This window comes from Oncorhynchus mykiss, chromosome 29 (genome assembly GCF_057628025.1).
Source record: "Oncorhynchus mykiss isolate SJ-2025 chromosome 29, ASM5762802v1, whole genome shotgun sequence".
In the NCBI taxonomy this organism is placed as follows: Eukaryota; Metazoa; Chordata; class Actinopteri; order Salmoniformes; family Salmonidae; genus Oncorhynchus; species Oncorhynchus mykiss.
In genome coordinates, this window is record NC_143050.1 from 10,868,892 (window position 1) to 10,888,148 (window position 19,257).

The following is a 19,257-nucleotide window of genomic DNA, read 5'->3' on the forward strand; positions in this document are numbered from 1 at the left end:
CACAGTGGTCTGTTCTGGTTGGAGCAAGGTGACCTGGAAGTCTGCTCACGAGCCCAGCCTGGAGGGACTGTCTGTGGAGGACAGAGGAACCACCAGTGTGCTGGTCCTCCACCAGTGAAGCCCTCGACAGAGGAGACCAAGGACATGGCAGTCTTTGTACTGAGTAAGCGGTCTGGTTGGCTGTTAAGAGTGTTAATCCGACTGGATAACAAACAAACTAATTCTAAAACCAAAGTTGTGCCCCTGATCATATGTGACACATATTACCAAGCATAATCAACTCCTTTTTTTGGACAATTATGCTGTTGTTAAAAGCTGTTGTTACTTCTGTTATATTGTGTTTCCATCTGAAGATGATTGAGGCAGTGACAGACTTTCTACCAGGGAACCGGGAGCTCAGAATCCGCTCCTTCTTGAACATCTCCAGAGCTACTTTGGAGGACTCGGGCCAGTACACCTGCTGGGGGCAGGACACTTTGTCAGGACAGTCAGCCATGGTTAATCTCACTGTCACTGTTCTGGGTGAGCAAACACCCTCAAAGCTTTTCCAAACTCACATTGGCCTAGTAACACTTTTTAATTCATCAACTGAAAAAGTGGAAATACTAAGCACATTGCAATGGGGGCTAAATGGGCTTTGTGTGCTTCCGCTTTGGAAAGTCACTAACTGATTGAGGTTCTTGCCTTTCACCTATAAGGCAGTATTCTTCTATTCCAATGCCATGTTACAGAACAATGCTTAGTGAATTTGGAACCTTCCGTCAGCACCAATGTTTCAGCGACGAAGGAACGAGAGCATTGAGCTCACAGTGCAGATCGAAGCGTATCCCAAACCTCAGGTGTTATGGACCAGAGACAACACCACCCTTGCTGGGGACACGGTACCCTTGACACCAAACACCAGGTACCCATCATACATGTCATTGACATCCCAACATAATCAAATATGTGATTATGATGACAATCAATGCATAAGCCCCATGACAAATACCTAGAAGCAGACACATTTCTGTTGTTCTATAACATGGACAATAAAGTTGTATTGATATTGATTGTGTTATTTTCCTTTTGACCTTTGACTTCCAATTACCTCGGTACTCCTATCTTGGTAAGGGTCAGGATGGACAGATGGGTCTCTACACCGTCCAGGTGGCCAATGGAGATGACGTCAAAGAGATCACCTTTGACCTGCAGGTCAAGGGTAAGATAGATAAATACACAGCTGAGATATAATTATCCGCTCTGGAGCATTAGACGTGTCTACATTACAGACAGGGTCACTATTCAGTCATACATTTTCCTTGATTAAGTTATCACATTGGAATATAAAGGATGGTGAATAGTTTCTTTCTAGTGATAAAACAATGGCCTACCTATGTTTCCATACTTACTTTTCACATTCTCATGGGATATTTCCTCTCCCTGCAGGTCCCCCGAAGATAGTAGATCTGTCTAACCAGCACATGGACCAGGGCCACGGTGTGCTCTGTGTCACAGATGGGGCCCCCACACCCACTGTTCACTGGTACAGCTGTGAAACCTTGGGAAAGTAAGAGGGAAAAACCCTGGAAATAAATACTGACCAACACAATGAAGCATATTCAGCCTCTTCAGTTGTGTTGCGACTTTCTCCTCTCAAACTGTAGAGGGTAGTGCAGCGCTAGGGCCACATTCGTAAATATTAGTCATAATTGTTAGACCTGTTGCTTATTTTAGACACTCAATAGTATATAGTTGTTTTTTCAGTCACCCAATATTTCACTGAGATAGAAAGTCTCATAAACTGAACAATAATATTTTCCAGGGTTGGGGTCAATTACATTTCAGTTCCAGTTGATTCAAGAAGTAGAATTCCAATTCTCTTCAATGATTTTCAATGAAGAAAACTTGGAAGGGGAATTGGTATTTGGTCTGCTTTCTGAATTGACTGGAATTTAAATGGAATTGACCCCAACTCTGATATTTTTATATCATCACCAAGAGAATCCACAATTATGACCTCATCACCCAGATGCAGTCGTAAGACCACAGCATGGAATCACTCTTCTGGCTGATCCAGACAACGGCAGCATCCAGATGAGCGTGAGATACATTGAGACCTCAGGAGTCTACCAGGTCCGCAGCCTGTTGACCTTTCAGGCCATGAACAGTGTTATGTCACTACGCAACGACAGAAGTCACAGGGCCTGGGACATCAAACTCGTCTCCAACTGTAAGCACTGACTCAGCATGGATTGAAGTCAAGGACTATGACACAATGAAAATAAGTATTTACAGTAACTATCAACAACTGATGTCAAATCATTTTTGATTAACTGATGAAAATACTCTGTGACTAACAGAGTACATAACATGCCATTTAGCAGATGCTTTTATCCAAATACATATTTTACAAATCAAAATCCACTACCCTGGTATTGCAAGAGCCATGTTCTACCAACTGAGCCACAGAGGACCACCTGTTGTATGAGCTCCTATCTCTGTGTGTGTGTCTGCAGCTCTGTTCTCCCAGGTGGCTGTGCTGGCTGCAGTGTTAGTCCTCGTAGTCATCACTGTCATCTTCCTCATTGCCCTCTGGAGAAAGGTGACACGCACACAGAAACCTATCTCCATCTCCTAATACTAACATATGGGCCCTACCGTATATAGTGCTTTTCAAGGACCCATCACATTTGTGTTGATAGTGATGCTACTGTTGAAGATGAGACTGTAACATTAGGGATGATGACGATAACGGACTGGAGCCTAGCTAGCAGGTCTAAAGAGCCTTCATGTGGAACTGAACTGCCACCTAAGTCACAGCCTTGATGTCATAACAAACATTTGTGTGGGTGTAGGATGGCCATGTTATTCTAGGTACGTTGAATCAATCTGATTCTATGTATTTACGTGGAAACAACAGCACTCTTTAATTGTCCAAGACATATCTCCCGTCGGGGACAGTTAAGTATATCATATATATATATAATGATTTATAAAACTCTGACAGGCTTTTGTTCTCTGTCTTCAGAAGCCCAGCTATGAGATTTGATGGAAGGTGATGGAGTCAGCAAGCTCAGACAGCCATGAGTGCACCTACATCGACCCTATGCACCTGCCCTATGACTGTGAGTGGGAGGTGCCCCGAGACAGCATGGTCCTGAGTGAGGGAATATTACAACTCAGTAAGTCAGTGAATATGTTTTAGCATAATTATGTGAATAGCGTAGCCTATATACTGTATAAATCATACTTTATTGATAGATTTGGCGTTGGCTAAGCTAACAGTGCACCTCATTTTCTGTCACACTAGGTCACACGTTCAGGAGGGTCGTGGAGGCAACAGCATACGGATTTGGTCACACCCAGTCCACCACCAAAGTGGCTGTGAAGATGCTCAAGTGTAAGTGCTTTATGCGTCACCAACAACTTCAAAACAAAACAAAATCCTAAAATGTACACGCAAACCACAGACCTATGTCCTCTTTCTCTACCACGGAATAATATTGCAATGCTGTGTGTTCTCCTATTGCATTTGACGGACAACCACAGCAAGAAGAAGTGAGACTCAGCCTCTGATATCTGAGCTGAAAATAATGAGTCCCCTCGGGTCCCATGTAAACATTGTCAACCTACTCGGGACCTGTACCAAATGAGGTGGGAACTGGGAAGCATACCACTACTTTAACGACTTCGGGTTAGATTCAATCCAATCGTCTGTGCACCTTTTACAGGCAATGTTTTTGTGTTGGTGGAGACCGTATTCATGATAAACGCTGCATGTGTCAGCTCAAATGGAAATGTTATTTAAATGTCAATCAATCGCACCGTAATGCAGATCTTCCACAGTTCAGGTTTGAATCTAGGCCTTAACATATTTACCACGTCAGTCAAAGTGTGTGTATTAACAACTGTCCTATATACCTAATAACTGAGTACTGTTGCTACGGCGACTTGGTTGACTACCTCCACCGCAAAAGGCACACCTTCTTGCAGTACTACACAGATTTAAAAAATGCAGGGATGCTGATATGTGCAGCACTTCACAATCAAAGACATACTGGCACTTACTGTTGTGCCCCTTCGTGTTTGTCAGAGAGAGCAATGGGGGTTACATGGACATGACTAAGGAGGATTCTTTAAATTATGTCCCCGTGCAAGAGCTGAGCGATAACGTCAAGTATGCAGGCATTGAGCTGTCGGCCTATGAGACAACCTACCATCAGGACAGCAAACAAGGACAAGGTAGAGATAGTGGAAACAATGCTAACCCTCAGCATGATATAGTGGAAACCATGCTAACCCTCAGCCTGATACATTGGGAAACATACTAACCCTCAGCCTGTTATAGTGTGGGCGATACTAACCCTCAGCCTGATATAGTGGAAACCATGCTAACCCTCAGCCTGATATGGTGGAAACCATGCTAACCCTCAGCCTGATACATTGGGAAACATACTAACCCTCAGCCTGTTATAGTGGAAACCATGCTAACCCTCAGCCTGATATAGTGGAAACCATGCTAACCCTCAGCCTGATATGGTGGAAACCATGCTAACCCTCAGCCTGATACATTGGGAAACATACTAACCCTCAGCCTGTTATAGTGTGGGCGATACTAACCCTCAGCCTGATATAGTGGAAACCATGCAAACGCTCAGCCTGATACATTGGGAAACATACTAACCCTCAGCTTGTTATAGTGGAAACAACACTAATCCTCAGCCTGATATGGAGTGAACCATACTAACCCTCAGCCTGTTATAGTGGAAACAACACTAATCCTCAGCCTGATATGGAGTGAACCATACTAACCCTCAGCCTGATATAGTGGAAACAATACTTACTGTCACAACTTCTGCCGAAGTTGGTCCCTCTCCTTCTTCGGGCAGTGTTCGGTGGTCGACTTTCTAGACACCACCAATCTATGTTTCATTTTCGTTTTGTTTTGTCTTGATCATACACACCTGGTTTCTATTCCATTAATTATGTTCCTTATTTAACCCTCTGATTTCCCTCTCTGTTTTGTGCGTTATTGTTTGTCATGTGGGTTCTCGTTGTTCGTGCTTGGGATTATTGTATTACACACCTCACCCAGAGCTCCCGTTGCACATATGTGCAAGTTTTCCCAGCATTCCCAGCATATGACGACAGTAGATTCAGGCGCAGCTGGGAACTTTATTGACCGTACCTTTGCACTTAGTTTAGTGATTCCTATTGTTCCTGTTGATGTCCCCTTCCCTGTACATGCCTTAGATAGTTGTCCGTTGGGGTCAGGGCTAATCAGGGAGGTCAAAGCTCCACTCCGTATAATAACACAGGAGAATCATGAGGAGAGAATTAGTCTCTTTCTGATCGACTCTCGTGCGTTTCCTGTTGTGTTGGGCCTTCCCTGGTTGGCCTCTCATGATCCTATTATTTTGTGGCAACAGAGGGCTCTCAAGGGATGGTCTCGTCAGTGCCAAGGGAGGTGTGTAGGTGTTTCCTTAGGTGCCACTACGATGGAGAGTCCAATCCAGGTATCCACCATGCACATTCGCCCCGAATATGCCGATTTGGCACTCGCCTTCTGTAAAAAGAAAAAAAACTCAATTACCACCACATCGACCGGGGGATTGTGCGATAAATCTTCTGGTAGATGCTGCGCTTCCCAGGAGTCACGTGTATCCTCTGTCACGGGAGGAGACGGTGGCAATGGAAACATATGTCACCGAATCTCTGGGACAGGGATACATTCGGCCTTCCATTTCACCGGTCTCCTCGAATTTCTTTTTTGTGAAGGATGGAGGTTTGCGCCCGTGTATTGACTATCGAGGTTTGAATCAGATCACGATAAAATACAGTTACCCACTACCTCTCATAGCCAGTATGACAGAGTCATTGCACGGGGCGCACTTTTTCCCAAAATTGGACCTCAGGAGTGCTTACAACCTGGTGCGTATCAAGGGAGGGGATGAGTGGAAGACTACATCTGGGCAGTATGAATATCTAGTCATGCCTTACAGGTTGATGAATGCTCCATCAGTTTTCCAATCCTTTGTAGACGAGATTTTCAGGGACCTGCACGGGCAGGGTGTAGTGGTGTATATAGATTACATTCTAATATACTCTGCTACACGCGCCGAGCATGTGTCTTTGGTGTGCAAGGTGCTTGGTCGACTGTTGGAGCATGACCTGTACGTCAAGGGTGAGAAATGTCTGTTCTTCCAACAGTCCATCTCCTTCCCAGGGTACCGCTTTTCCGAGTCAGGGGTGGAGATGGAGAATGACCACATTTCAGCCGTGCCTAATTGGCCGACTCCAACCACGGTAAAGGAGGTGCAGCGGTTCTTAGGGTTTGCCAACTACTACCTGAGATTTATCCGGGGTTTCGGTCAGGTAGCGGCTCCCATTACCTCCTTGCTGAGGGGAGGACGGGTGCAACTGCAGTGGTCAGCGGAGGCGGACAGGGATTTTTGTCAACTGAAGGCTCTGTTTACCTCGGCTCCCGTGCTGGCTCATCCTGATCACTCCTTAGCGTTCATAGTTGAGGTGGATGCATCCGAGGCTGGGATAGGGGCTGTAATGTCTCAGTGCTCGGGTACACCACTAAAGCTCCGCCCCTACGCTTTCTTCTCGAAGAGGCTCAGCCCAGCGGAGCGAAACTATGATGTGGGGGACCGGGAGCTGTTGGCTGTTGTCAGGGCTCTGAAAGCGTGGAGACATTGGCTTGAGGGGGCTAAACACCCTTTCCTCATTTGGACTGACCACTGCAATCTGGAGTACATTCGGGCAGCTAGGAGATTGAACCCTCGCCAGGCGAGGTGGGCCATGTTTTTTTCACCCGCTTTGTTTTCACTCTATCCTACAGACCAGGTTCCCAGAATGTTAAGGCAGACACACTGTCCAGGATGTATGACACGGAGGAGCGGTCCGCAGAGCCCACTCCCATAATTCCAGCTTCTTGCCTGGTGGTTCAGTGGTATGGGAGGTGGACGCGGACATCGAGCGGGCGTCACGTGCAGAGCCCACTCCCCCACAGTGTCCAGTTGGGTGTCTGTACGTTCCATTTGATGTCCGCGATCTATTGGGCTCACACGTCACCCTCCTCGGGTCATCCTGGCATCGGTCGGACAGTGCGCTGTCTTGCTGGGAAGTACTGGTCCCCAATTCACGTCTAAAGTCTGGAGGGCGTTTATGGAACGCCTGGGGGTCTCGGTTAGCCTCACCTCAGGTTTTCACCCCGAGAGTAACGGGCAGGTAGAGAGAGTAAACCAGGATGTGGGTAGTTTTCTGCGGTCCTATTGCCAGGACCGGCCAGGTGAGTGGTCGTTTTTCATGGCCCAAAACTCCCTTCGCCAATCTTCCACTAACCTATCCCCTTTCCAGTGTGTGCTAGGTTATCACCCGGTCCTGGAACCTTGGCATCAGAGCCAGATCGAGGCTCCTGCAGTGGATGAATGGTTTCGGCACTCGCGCGTCAAGAGGGGGGTACTGTCACGACTTCGACCGAAGTTGGTCCCTCTCCTTCTTCGGGCTGTGTTCGGCGGTAGACGTTGGTCTACCGGCTTTCTAGACACCACCAATCTATGTTTCATTTTCATTTTTGTCTTGATCATGCACACCTGGTTTCTATGTTCCTTATTTAACCCTCTGATTTCCCTCTGTTTTGTGCATTATTGTTTGTCATGCGGGTTCTCGTTGTTCGTGCTTGGGATTATTGTATTTGTCCTTGTTGGAATCTCACTTATTTTGGAGAAAATTTTGGATGATTACTCAGAACTGTGTCCTGCACCTGACTCTGCATTTTTACATGTTACCAACGTCCTCACACTTACCCTTAGCCTGATATAGAGTGGACCAAACTAACCCTCAGCCTTTTATAGTGGAAACCACACTAACCCTCAACCTGTTATAATGGAAACAGACTAACCCTCAACCTGTTTTAATGAAAACAGACTAACCCTCAGCCTGATATAGTGTGAACCATACTAACCCTCAGTCTGATATAGTGTGAACCATACTAACCCTCAGCCTGTTATAATGGAAACAGACTAACCCTCAACCTGTTTTAATGGAAACAGACTAATCCTCAGCCTGATATAGTGTGAACCATACTAACCCCCAGCCTGTTATAATGGAAACAGACTAACCCTCACCCTGTTATAATGAAAACAGACTAACCCCCAGCCTGATATAGTGGAAACAGACTAACCCTCAGCCTGATATAGTGGAAACAGACTAACCCTCAGCCTGATATAGTGGAAACAGACTAACCCTCAGCCTGATATCGTGTTGGAAACATTTAAACTTCCCTGTCAGACAGATGGTGGGTAGACATTGTCTCTGATGTTGAAATGCTGCTGAAGAGACCAAAATAGGGAAGCCTCTCACTCCACCTTGATGTTTGACATGCAAGCGGCTTCCATAAAATGATTGTTAATGTTTCAACCTCTTGTGTAACCAGACATTGCCTTTAAATAGTACTTTGATCAAAACCATCAGGTTGTCTCAGAGTTTGTGACTATTGTTTGTTCTCTGTTAGTTTGCTCAGGCCAAGAGAGAGCAGACATGGCGTTATCAGTGACTCCCCTATTCTGAGATACACTGTGGCTAAGGGCATGGACTTCCTGTCATCCAAGAACATATGACTCATTACAGCTGGCTTATATCCGCTTTAACAGATTGATTCACAGTCCGATCTTATTAATACCGGATCATGTAATAACATTTCATGCCATGTCACATCAAACATTCATTCATTACTGATGCCGCGAGGAAATAATCTTAGTGAACCCACAAGACACTTCAATAACAGCTTGTTTGAACTGTTGTCCCTGTCCTCACGCTCTCGTCTGTGAGGAAAAGCTGGTTAAGATCTGTGACTTTGGCTTGGCCCATGACGTCATGAACAACTCCAACTACATAGCCAAACGCAGAATGAGTTCTTTAATATATATATATATATATAAGGTATTTTACTTTATTGAACAGAGATAGAGAGGATGAGAGTGAGGAAAGAGGTTGTGTCGAAGGGCAGTAGTGTCACGGCTGGCTGAAGGACTGGACCAAGGTGCAGCATGGTAAGCGTACATTTGAACTTTATTTAAAAATGACGTCGACAAAACGAAGAACAAAAAAACAACCGTGAAGCTTTGGGCTATGTGCCCTGAACAAAGACAAAGTTAACTTCCCACAAAACAGGTGGGGGGAAAAGGGTACCTAAGTATGGTTCTCAATCAGAGACAACGATAGACAGCTGCCTCTGAGAACCACACCCGGCCAACCACCTAGAAATAGAAAATCATAGAACATAGAACATAGACTGCCCACCCAAATCACACCCTGACCAAACCAAAATAGAGACAAAAAAAGCTCTATACGGTCAGGGCGTGACAAGTAGGCTGGATTTGAACCTATGCCAACAGTGTAGACCAGCTACCGTAGCCTACAAGGTAGGTTGACTTCATTTGTTTAGCTTTTATTGTAGTGTATTTGTATACAGGCCATTTAAAGAAGTATAGTGTGTGTCGCAGGGGCACAACTTTAACTGGGGAATGTGATACAAAACAAGGAAACGGTGTGCTTTAGGACCATGCGGATGCCTCCGAGGGGTCGGATTGACTGTTTGGAGTGTTTATCCGACTGGATAAAAAAAATACAGTACCAGTCAAAAGTTTGGACACACCTACTCATTACAGGGTTTTTCTTTATTTCTACAATTTTCTACATTGTAGAATAATAGTGAAGACATTAAAACTATGAAATAACACATATGGAATCATGTAGTAACCAAAAAAGTGTTAAACAAATCAAAATATATTTGATATTTGATATTATTCAAGTTAACCACCCTTTGCCTTGATGACAGCTTTGCACATCCTTGGAAGTTTGTAAAAATTAAGAAAAACCCTTGAATGAGTATGTCTGTCCAAACTTTTGACTTGTACTGTATATATTATGTCTCTCCCATCCTGGTCTGTACTAAGTAATGGAGGGGAAGAAACCATCAAACAGCCATTATGTTCTGAGGTGAAAGTGATTGAAACTGAAACACTGTTTTTATAAGGAACTTCCAGAAGTGGGTTAATACTTTGCGCAAACTATTTTTTTTTGTCTTGATGGTTAATTCTGTACATCCTGAATGTGAAATATGTTTTAGGTAAAAAAGCTGGCATCAAATGTTCTGAGGGTTTTTAAACACTAAAACTTCCCACTGTATTGAAGTTGTTGTTGCCAGAATATGTTTGAGTTATGGGAAATCTGGGCTGCGGTTCAACTGAGGTTTTTTTCTTGGCTTTTTTTTTTGGGGCGGTAGATCAGGAGAGGATGTGAAACAGCTTTCCCAGAGTCTTTATGGTATAGAAGGTACAAGACTTTGGTCAGACTACCAAAACAATGTCAATTTGCGTCACTGTACCACAAACAGAAGGCCATTTGCCACAAATACATCTGTAATTCTATATTACACCTGTCTTGACCTAAATTGGGTTACCTAATGTCCTCTTTAGCTCAATATGTTACCCAATTTCCTCTGTAGCTCAATGGGTTACCTAATGTCTTCTATAGCTCAATAGGTTACCTAATGTCCTCTTTAGCTCAATATGTTACCCAATTTCCTCTGTAGCTCAATGGATTACCTAATGTCCTCTGTAGCTCAATAGGTTACCTAATGTCCTCTGTAGCTCAATAGGTTACCTAATGTCCTCTGTAGCTCAATAGGTTACCTAATGTCCTCTGTAGCTCAATAGGTTACCTAATGTCCTCTGTAGCTCAATAGGTTACCTAATGTCCTCTGTAGCTCAATAGGTTACCTAATGTCCTCTGTAGCTCAATAGTTAACCTAATGTCCTCTGTAGCTCAATAGGTCACCTAATGTCCTCTGTAGTTCAATAGTTAACCTAATGTCTGCTGCAGCTCAGTGGATTACCTAATGTCCTCTGTAGTTCAATAGTTAACCTAATGTCCTCTATAGCTCAATAGTTAACCTAATGTCCTCTGTAGTTCAATAGTTAACCTAATGTCTGCTGCAGCTCAGTGGATTACCTAATGTCCTCTGTAGCTCAATAGGTTACCTAATGTCCTCTGTAGCTCAATAGGTTACCTAATGTCCTCTGTAGCTCAATAGTTAACCTAATGTCCTCTGTAGTTCAATAGTTAACCTAATGTCTGCTGCAGCTCAGTGGATTACCTAACAGCACGCACGTCGCTTTGGATAAAAGCATCTGCTAAATGGCATATACAGTGGGGCAAAAAAGTATTTTGTCAGCCACCAATTGTGCAAGTTCTCCCACTTAAAAATATGAGAGGCTTGTCATAGGTACACTTCAACTATGACAGACAAAATTAGAGAGAAAAAAATCCAGAAAATCACATTGTAGGATTTTTTCTGAATTTATTTGCAAATTGTGTTGGAAAATAAGTATTTGGTCACCTACAAACAATCAAGATTTCTGGCTCTCACAGACCTGTAACTTCGTCTTTAAGAGGCTCCTCTGTCCTCCACTCGTTACCTGTATTAATGGCAACTGTTTGAACTTGTTATCAGTATAAAAGACACCTGTCCACAACCTCAAACAGTCACACTCCAAACTCCACTATGGCCAAGACCAAAGAGCTGTCAAAGGACACCGGAAACAAAATTGTAGACCTGCACCAGGCTGGGAAGACTGAATCTGCAATAGGTAAGCAGCTTGGTTTGAAGAAATCAACTGTGGGAGCAATTATTAGGAAATGGAAGACATACAAGACCACTGATAATCTCCCTCGATCTGGGGCTCCACGCAAGATCTCACCCCGTGGGGTCAAAATGATCACAATAATGGTGAGCAAAAATCCCAGAACCACACGGTGGGACCTAGTGAATGACCTGCAGAGAGCTGGGACCAATGTAACAAAGCCTACCATCAGTAACACACTACGCCGCCAGGGACTCAAATCCTGCAGTGCCAGACGTGTCCCCCTGCTTAAGCCAGTACATGTCCAGGCCCATCTGAAGTTTGCTAGAGAGCATTTGGATGATCCAGAAGAAGATTGGGAGAATGTCATATGGTCAGATGAAACCAAAATATAACTTTTTGGTAAAAACTCAACTCATCGTGTTTGGAGGACAAAGAATGCTGAGTTGTATCCAAAGAACACCATACCTACTGTGAAGCATGGGGGTGGAAACATCATGCTTTGGGGCTGTTTTTCTGCAAAGGGACCAGGACGACTGATCCGTGTAAAGGAAAGAATGAATGGGGCCATGTATCATGAGATTTTGAGTGAAAACCTCCTTCCATCAGCAAGGGCATTGAAGATGAAACGTGGCTGGGTCTTTCAGCATGACAATGATCCCAAACACATCGCCCAGGCAACGAAGGAGTGGCTTCGTAAGAAGCATTTCAAGGTCCTGGAGTGGCCTAGCCAGTCTCCAGATCTCAACCCCATAGAAAATCTTTGGAGGGAGTTGAAAGTCCATGTTGCCCAGCAACAGCCCCAAAACATCACCGCTCTAGAGGAGATCTGCATGGAGGAATGGGCCAAAATACCAGCAACAGTGTGTGAAAACCTTGTGAAGACTTACAGAAAACGTTTGACCTCTGTCATTGCCAACAAAGGGTATATAACAAAGTATTGAGATAAACTTTTGTTATTGACCAAATACTTATTTTCCACCATAATTTGCAAATAAATTCTTTAAAAATCCTACAATGTGATTTTCTGGATTTTTTTTTCTAATTTTGTCTGTCATAGTTGAAGTGTACCTATGATGAAAATTACAGGCCTCTCTCATCTTTTTAAGTGGGGGAACTTGCACAATTGGTGGCTGACTAAATACTTTTTTGCCCCACTGTATTAATGTTTGTCTCTGATATTGTACACATTCTTGCCACTGAAGTGGATGGCTCCAGAGAGTATCTTCCAGAACCTCTACAGAACATTGAGTGATGTTTGGTCTTTTGGCATTCTGCTTTGGGAGATCAAATCAAATCAAATGTTATTAGTCACATGCGCCAAATACAACAGGTTTAGACCTTACAGTGAAATGCTTACTTGCAAACCCCTAACCAACAATGCAGTTAAAAAAATATTCAACACATACAAATAAGAATAAGAAATAAAAGTAACAAGTAATTAAAGAGCAGCAGTAAAATGACAATAGCAAGACAATATACAGGGGGGTACCGGTACAGAGTCAATGTGTGGGGGCACCGGTTAGTCGAGGTAATTGAGGTAACATGTACATATACAGTGCCTTGCGAAAGTATTCGGCCCCCTTGAACTTTGCGACCTTTTGCCACATTTCAGGCTTCAAACATAAAGATATAAAACTGTATTTTTTTGTGAAGAATCAACAACAAGTGGGACACAATCATGAAGTGGAACGACATTTATTGGATATTTCAAACTTTTTAACAAATCAAAAACTGAAAAAATGGGCGTGCAAAATTATTCAGCCCCCTTAAGTTAATACTTTGTAGCGCCACCTTTTGCTGCGATTACAGCTGTAAGTCGCTTGGGGTATGTCTCTATCAGTTTTGCACATCGAGAGACTGAAATTTTTTCCCATTCCTCCTTGCAAAACAGCTCGAGCTCAGTGAGGTTGGATGGAGAGCATTTGTGAACAGCAGTTTTCAGTTCTTTCCACAGATTCTCGATTGGATTCAGGTCTGGACTTTGACTTGGCCATTCTAACACCTGGATATGTTTATTTTTGAACCATTCCATTGTAGATTTTGCTTTATGTTTTGGATCATTGTCTTGTTGGAAGACAAATCTCCGTCCCAGTCTCAGGTCTTTTGCAGACTCCATCAGGTTTTCTTCCAGAATGGTCCTGTATTTGGCTCCATCCATCTTCCCATCAATTTTAACCATCTTCCCTGTCCCTGCTGAAGAAAAGCAGGCCCAAACCATGATGCTGCCACCACCATGTTTGACAGTGGGGATGGTGTGTTCAGGGTGATGAGCTGTGTTGCTTTTACGCCAAACATAACGTTTTGCATTGTTGCCAAAAAGTTCCATTTTGGTTTCATCTGACCAGAGCACCTTCTTCCACATGTTTGGTGTGTCTCCCAGGTGGCTTGTGGCAAACTTTAAACAACACTTTTTATGGATATCTTTAAGAAATGGCTTTCTTCTTGCCACTCTTCCATAAAGGCCAGATTTGTGCAATATACGACTGATTGTTGTCCTATGGACAGAGTCTCCCACCTCAGCTGTAGATCTCTGCAGTTCATCCAGAGTGATCATGGGCCTCTTGGCTGCATCTCTGATCAGTCTTCTCCTTGTATGAGCTGAAAGTTTAGAGGGACGGCCAGGTCTTGGTAGATTTGCAGTGGTCTGATACTCCTTCCATTTCAATATTATTGCTTGCACAGTGCTTCCTTGGGATGTTTAAAGCTTGGGAAATCTTTTTGTATCCAAATCCGGCTTTAAACTTCTTCACAACAGTATCTCGGACCTGCCTGGTGTGTTCCTTTTTCTTCATGATGCTCTCTGCGCTTTTAACAGACCTCTGAGACTATCACAGTGCAGGTACATTTATACGGAGACTTGATTACACACAGGTGGATTGTATTTATCATCATTAGTCATTTAGGTCAACATTGGATCATTCAGAGATCCTCACTGCACTTCTGGAGAGAGTTTGCTGCACTGAAAGTAAAGGGGCTGAATAATTTTGCACGCCCAATTTTTCAGTTTTTGATTTGTTAAAAAAGTTTGAAATATCCAATAAACGTCGTTCCACTTCATGATTGTGTCCCACTTGTTGTTGATTCTTCACAAAAAAAATACAGTTTTATATCTTTATGTTTGAAGCCTGAAATGTGGCAAAAGGTCGCAAAGTTCAAGGGGGCCGAATTCTTTCGCAAGGCACTATAGGTAGAGTTATTAAAGTGACTATGCATGGATGATAACAACAGAGTAGCAGATGTGTGAAGGAGGGGGGAATGCAAATAGTCTGGGGAGCCATTTGATTAGATCTTCAGGAGTCTTATGGCTTGGGGGTAGAAACTATTCAGAAGCCTCTTGGACCTAGACTTGGCACTCTGGTACCGCTTCCCATGCGGTAGCAGAGAGAACAGTTTATGACTAGGGTGGCTGGAGTCTTTGACAATTTTTAGGGCCTTCCTCTGACACCGCCTGGTATAGAGGTCCTAGATGGCAGGAAGCTTTGCCCCAGTGATGTACTGGGTCGTATGCACTACTCTCTGTAGTGCCTTGCGGTCGGAGGCCCGAGCAGTTGCCATACCAGGCAGTGATGCAACCATTCAGGATGCTCTCGATGGTGCAGCTGTAGAACCTTTTGAGGATCTGAGGCCCCATGCCAAATCTTTGCAGTCTCCTGAGGGGGAATAGGTTTTGATGTGCCCTCTTCACGACTGTCTTGGTATGCTTGGACCATGTTAGTTTGTTGGTGATGTGGACACCAAAGAACTTGAAGCTCTCAACCTGCTCCACTACAGCCCAGTCGATGAAAATGGGGCCGTGCTCTGTCCTCTTTTTCCTGTAGTCCACAATCATCTCCTTTGTCTTGATCACATTGAGGGAGAGGTTGTTGTCCTGGCACCACACGGCCAGGTCTCGAACCTCCTCCCTACAGGCTGTCTTGTCGTTGTCGGTGATCAGGCCTACCACTGATGTGTCATTGGCAAACTTAATGATGGTGTTGGAGTTGTGCCTGGCATGCAGTCATGAGTGAACAGGGAGTACAGGAGGGGACTGAGCAGGCACCCCTGAGGGCCCCCTGTGTTGAGGATCAACGTGGTGAATGTGTTGTTACCTACCCTTATCACCTGGGGGCGACCCTTTTTACCCTAGGTAAATAGAACATTCTCTGCATATTACGGATGTATTTTAATTGTTTATTTATTGCAACTAGATATCATTTATGAATACATGTCTTGATATTAGGTATGTGCTCTGTTTTTGCCTAACTTCAGGAGGAACGCCCTATCCTGACATTCCCGTGAATCAACAGTTCTACACTGCATTGAAGAGAGAATATAGGATGCCCAAACCCACTCATTCTACAGACAAGATCTGAGGCCTCATCCGTCTCTCTTTGTCTGTAGGAATGTTTGTGGTTGTAAGTAAAACATAGGACAAAGTGACATTAACTCTGAGTTTGATTTGGTTCTTTCAGCTATGATGCCATGTGCAAGTGTTGATGAGAAACTGGAGAAGAGGCCACAGTTCTCCTCTCTAGCTCATTCGATGGGAAACCAGCTGACTAAGACTTACAGAAAGGTAAAGACAACCATGATAGATCATCCTTAACACTATGGCGTTTTAATATGTTGATTTCTCATGTATATCTACAATTAGTAGATACATATAATTTCCAAACCGTCAAAGAAATAGACCCAGGTGAATGAGAGCTTTCCCGAAGAGCGACCACCCAGCTGTAGTCAAAACCAAACCTAGACCAGCAGGGAACCAGTCTCCTCGGGGGATCTAGGAGGGCAGAAGACAGGAGAGACCTGGGAGGAGGCTGGCCCCTCCCAGACTGAATACATCATCAACATCCCAGATATCCATGCAGTCATAGAGGCAGAAGCAGGAGGTGGTGAGGTGCTGAACATCGCCACACAGAGTACATCAAGGCAACATAGGACGTTCTCTCCACAGAGTGTGTGTCTAATCTGTAAACCCTGTGGCTGCCAGTTTGCCACAGGAAGTGTGACTGTGTGAGACAGGGGCAGCATTTGACGATTGCCCAATTCTGCACTGCATTTTCCTCTGAGAGTAATAAAGTAAAACCACTGTTTTTTTTCTACCTTCCATTAATAGCATGACTGACCATTATAATACTGATACAGCCTCCCTAGTTGAGCCAGAAACCTTCCTAGAAGAGCCAGTAGACAGCACAGAGGAAGAGGTACAGTTGAAGTCGGATGTTTACATACACTTCATTAAAACTCGTTTTTCAATCACACCACAAATTACTTGTCGGGTAGGACATCTACTTTGTGCATGACACAAGTATTTTTTCCAATAACGTTTACAGACAGATTATTTCACCTATAATTCACTGAACCCCGTTACCCATTGGGTCAGAAGTTTACATATACTAAGTTGACTGCCTTTAAACAGCTTGGAAAATTCCAGAAAATGATGTCATGGCTTTAGAAGCTTCTGATAGGCTAATTGACATAATTTGAGTCAATTGGAGGCCTACCTTCAAACTCAGTGCCTCTTTGCTTGACATCATGGGAAAATCAAAAGAAGTCAGCCAAGACCTCAGAAAAAAATTGTAGACCTCCACAAGTCTGGTTCATCCTTGGGAGCAGTTTCCAAACGCCTGAAGGTACCACGTACAAACAATAGTATGCAAGTATAAACATCATGAGACCACGGAGCCGTCATATCGCTCAGGAAGGAGACGCATTCTGTCTCCCAGAGATGTATGTCCTTTGGTGCGAAAAGTGCAAATCAGTCCAAGAACAACAGCAAAGGACCTTGTGAAGATGCTTGAGGAAACAGGTACAAAAGTATCTATATCCACAGTAAAACGAGTCCTATATCGACATAACCTGAAAGGCCGCTCAGCAAGGAAGAAGTCACTGCTCCAAAACCACCCAAAAAAGCCAGACTAAGGTTTGCAACTGCACATGGGGACAAAGATCGTACTTTTTGGAGAACTTTCCTCTGGTCTGATGAAACAAAAATATAACTGTTTGGCCATAATGACCATCGTTATGTTTGGAGGAAAAAAGGGGAGGCTTGCAAGCCGAAGAACACCATCCCAACCGTGAAGCATGGGGGTGGCAGCATCATGTTGTGGGGGTGCTTTGCTGCAGGAGGGACTGGTGCATTTCACAAAATAGATGGCATCATGAGGCAGGAAAATTATGTGGATATATTGAAGCAACATCTCAAGGCATCAGTCAGGAAGTTGAAGCTTGGTCGCAAATGGGTCTTCCAAATGGACAATGACCCCAAGCATACTCCCAAAGTTGTGGCAAAATGGCTTAAGAACAACAAAGTCAAGGTATTGGAGTGGCCATCACAAAGCCCTGACCTCAATCCTATAGAAAATGTATAAGAAGAACTGAAAAAGTGTGTGCGAGCAAGGAGGCCTACAAACCTGACTCAGTTACACCAGCTCTGCCAGGAGGAATGGGCCAAAATTCACCCAACTTATTGTGGGAAGCTTGTGGAAGGCTACCCGAAACGTTTTACCCTAGTTAAACAATTTAAAGGCAATGCTACCAAATACTAACTGAGTGTATGTAAACGTCTGACCCACTGGGAACGTGATGAAAGAAATAAAAGCTGAAATAAATAATTCTCTCTTCTATTATTCTGACATTTCATATTCTTAAAATAAAGTGGTGATCCTAACTGACCTAATACAGGGAATTTTTACTAGGATTAAATGTCAGGAATTGTGAAAAACTGAGTTTAAATGTATTTGGCGAAGGTGTATGTAAACTTCTGACTTCAACTGTATCTGCCCTCACACAAGAAGGTTGTCTCCTCCAGTCTCCATGCATCCCTGAAGTGGAGGAGAGTTTCCTGTAGCCTCATTAGGGTGCTGATGTTAGAGGAGTCTATTATACAGAACAATGTTGCAGATGACAATGTGTGTTAGTTAAACACCAATGTTGCAGGCCCTTTTAGGAAACATTATCTGGTTATTATTTTTTCTCATCATTATTTTTGTATATTAGGGATATATACCTGCTTTCCCCAGTAACTATTCCCCAGGTCATTGCTGTAAATGAGAATGTGTTCTCAGTCAAGTTACCTGGTAAAATAAGGGTAAAATAAATGAATTAAAATGTAAAAAGGTACTTTTTCTATTTTCATTTTATGATTTACAAAAACAGGGTAGCCTAGTGGTTAGAGAGTTGGACTAGTAACCGGAAAGTTGCAAGTTCAAACCCCTGAGCTGACAAGGTACAAATCTGTTGTTCTGCCACTGAACAAGCAGTTAACCCACTGTTCCTAGGCTGTAATTGTAAATAAGAATTTGTTCTTAACTGACTTGCCTAGTTAAATAAAAAAAATGTACATGGAAATTGTCATTATTATATGCAATTGTTATCTAATCGAAGTTGTCAAATTGTAAAGAAAAGTATATTTGAAGAGAGAATACATAATTTATATAGAATGTACAGATGTAGGATCTTAAGTTGATCATCCTGTTGCAGGAGAACTTGTAGTGTATTTGAGGTTTATCTGAGTTTTTTTATTTCCACTTCAAATTTCAGACTTGATTTTCCCATACAAAAAAATGTATCAACCCTTACAAAAATGTCCATTAATTATAATCCACATAATAATTCACATTTCCTGTTGCTAATA

General features: G+C 43.4%; 1 pseudogene; it reads left to right on the forward strand.

Annotated features, from left to right (window-relative positions):
* The first annotated feature begins 299 nt into the window (after positions 1–299).
* On the forward strand, positions 300–16,742 carry LOC110509442 (platelet-derived growth factor receptor beta-like; annotated as a pseudogene).
* Positions 16,743–19,257: the final 2,515 nt, after the last annotated feature.